Source organism: Trichomycterus rosablanca, unplaced genomic scaffold (genome assembly GCF_030014385.1).
Source record: "Trichomycterus rosablanca isolate fTriRos1 unplaced genomic scaffold, fTriRos1.hap1 scaffold_129, whole genome shotgun sequence".
Taxonomy (NCBI): Eukaryota; Metazoa; Chordata; class Actinopteri; order Siluriformes; family Trichomycteridae; genus Trichomycterus; species Trichomycterus rosablanca.
The window spans coordinates 78,530-81,647 of NW_026946961.1; positions in this window are offsets into that span (position 1 = coordinate 78,530).

The following is a 3,118-nucleotide window of genomic DNA, read 5'->3' on the forward strand; positions in this document are numbered from 1 at the left end:
GAAACCCGCCGCTGCAAAGAAGCCCAAGAAGGTAACAGCCAAGAAACCCGCCGCTAAGAAGTCCCTCAAGAAGGTCAAGAAACCCGCTGCTGCCGCTAAGAAAGCCACCAAGAGCCCCAGGAAGGCTAAGAAGCCGGTGACCCCCAAGAAGGCAGCCAAGAGTCCTAAAAAAGCCAAGGCAGCCAAACCCAAGACCGCTAAACCCAAAGCGGCCAAGGCCAAAAAAGCTGCACCCAAGAAGAAGTAAACATGTTTATGTTTTATTATTTTTATTTTCTTAAAACGGCTCTTTTAAGAGCCACCTATTTCCTCCCATAAAGAGTCGTTTCCTAAACACATACATATAAGCATGCATGCAAACATACAACTATTCATACATGCAACCATCCATCCATACATATTTTGTGGAGAGAGTGTAATAAGCAAGGAGTTAACACTAAGTATGACTGGTCCTGTTTTATGTGTAATAATGATTTTGTCACACATCCTCATAAATGTGTATATGTATGTGCACTCACGTATATGAGCTCTTTACATAATGTAAATGTTATTGTGACATAATATAATATAATTGTTGTTTAAGAGAAGCTTTTCTGTATCATACATTACACGGGCGGGAGAACGGAGGAGAAGAGAGGGGAGGAGTGGGGCAGTATGTGAGGGGGCGTGTATGTGTTTCCCTGAGACATGACGGCGCGTTTAGGATTGGCTCAGCTGAGCCTTCGCTCTAAGCCAATAGGAGAGAGGCCAGTTTGCCTATATAACACCGCTTCGAGCTCTCTCACGGTTTAGTTCAGTTTTGTTCCGCTAACGCATCTGATCATCAAAATGAGTGGCCGAGGTTTTGTTCCGCTAACGCATCTGATCATCAAAATTTTGTTCCACGAACACATCTGATTATCAAAATGAGTGGACGAGGGAAGACCGGTGGTACCTGGTAACTGAGTTATTAAACAACTTGCCCTATGTCTCCCAGTGTTGCCTCCTCACCTCCGGTGGGGAGGCACTGGGCTCGGCTTAGATATGTGGGCGACGAGGAAGCTCTAAACCGCTCGGAAGTGGGTTTTCACCTTCTCCAAAGCGAATGGATTAACGCCACAGACATCTACTCCTTTATTGCTCTCCCAAACAGAAAGGACTTTGAAATATGTTTTTTCCGCTCACAGACTTTGGCAAAATTCACCAATATATTTAGTAATGGTGCAGGAAGTGGTTTCTGGAAACACTGGGAACTGGTTTCTTCAATTCCAAATGACGTAAAGTTCATCGTTGTAAAGTTCTGGACTGGAAGAGTTGCGGATGAGGATGTCGATCAGTACATTATGAGGTTTGCACATATACTACAACCTGTTCAAAAACCAGTAGACCAGTTTGGAATATGGTATGGTGTACGGAGGTACAAAATAAAAGTCAAGAGGGACGATGGTGGAAACCTAATGCAAATCCCAAACTCTATCTCGATGGGGCCGTACAACGGGAACATCACCTTTCCTGGACAACAACAACGGTGCTACATTTGTACATCTTCAAGTCATCAAGCTAAAGAATGCGACACGATTAAATGCTGGAAATGCGGTCAACTGGGACACAAAGCCAAACTATGTGACAATTCTGAGATCTGCAATTTATGCAGACAAGAAGGACATTCATACTTTTCCTGCCCACAATCGTATAGTAATAGAACTAAAATTCTGCAAAGTCCTTGTACAGTATCCGTCGTAAATGTTGCAAACACGCAGCTGCCTGCACAGACGCCTTCAACTCAACAGCAAATAGAAGAGGTACTTCCGACTCAAGAGCAAAAGAAAGATCAACAAGAAGAGAGTTCAGATTCTGATGGATCCACCACTACCTCCTCCGATACAGACAGCGACACCGAGGACTCAACATCTTCAAACGCTACATCTGATGAAGAACCTCCCCCGATACCCAAAGTTGATTCAGGTGAAAGACAAACTGACACCACAACAATGAATGATGAAAATTCTGTTCAAACAGTAATAAAAAAAGCTAACTCACCTAACACAGTTAACATAGTGGCTGAAAAAAAAGGCATCTCAAAGAGACGTAAAAAAATTTCATCTATAGCGGACACGAGTAAACGAGTAAAAGATGCAGACTAAATATTGTTAGTTGACATCTTACCTGAATGATCTCATTAGGTATTAAACGTAACACTTAAATTATTTTAAAATGACATTGAATATAATATCAATAAATGTAAGAGGGATGAAATCTGATAAAAATATGAATATAAAAATAGCTAAATTTATGAATAAACGCTGTGATATAATATGTTCCCAAGAATTAAGATTGACAACTTTAGAAGATGTAAAAAAAATGTCTTCACTATGGACAATAGGTGAATGTATTATATCAATAGGTAAAGATAGAGCCGACGGAATTGGAATCTTTTTAAAAAAAAAAACAGTAAGAATAATTAAGACTAGACATCTTGTGCCGGGTCGTCTACTTTTGGTCGACTGTTTTTTTAATAATAAAAAAATAAGAATCATAAATGTTTATGCACCCACAGATCGTTCAGGTAAGATGAAAATACTACATAAACTTCTCGAGATACTATATGTTGGTTTCCCCGTAATAATGTGTGGAGATTTTAATATAATTTCTGACTTAAAAGATAGAATACCGTATAGGGATATACCTTTATCTAGGAATGGTAAATTTTTAAACAAAATATGTGAAATGTCAGAGCTAAAAGACGCGTTTAGACAGATTTACCCGATCGATATTGGCTTTACTAGAATGGACAAATCAGTTAAAACAAGGATTGATAAAATATATGTATCACAAAATATACATGTCAAATCGTATAAAACTGAGCTGTTAGTTGATTCTGATCACCTAGCTTTAAATGTAAAACTATTATTATATAGATATGAACAAAAAGGTTATTGGAAATTAAATACTCGTTGTTTAAAAGAAGAAATAATTATCTCAGACACTAAAAATGAAATTAATAGGATAAAACAACTAAAAGTATTAACAAGATCAAATATTGAATTATGGCAAGTTTTAAAAGAACAAATTAGAATGTTTTTTAAACGAAAATGTAGGGAATTGCATCAACAAAATAACGACATTTATGATAAACTGT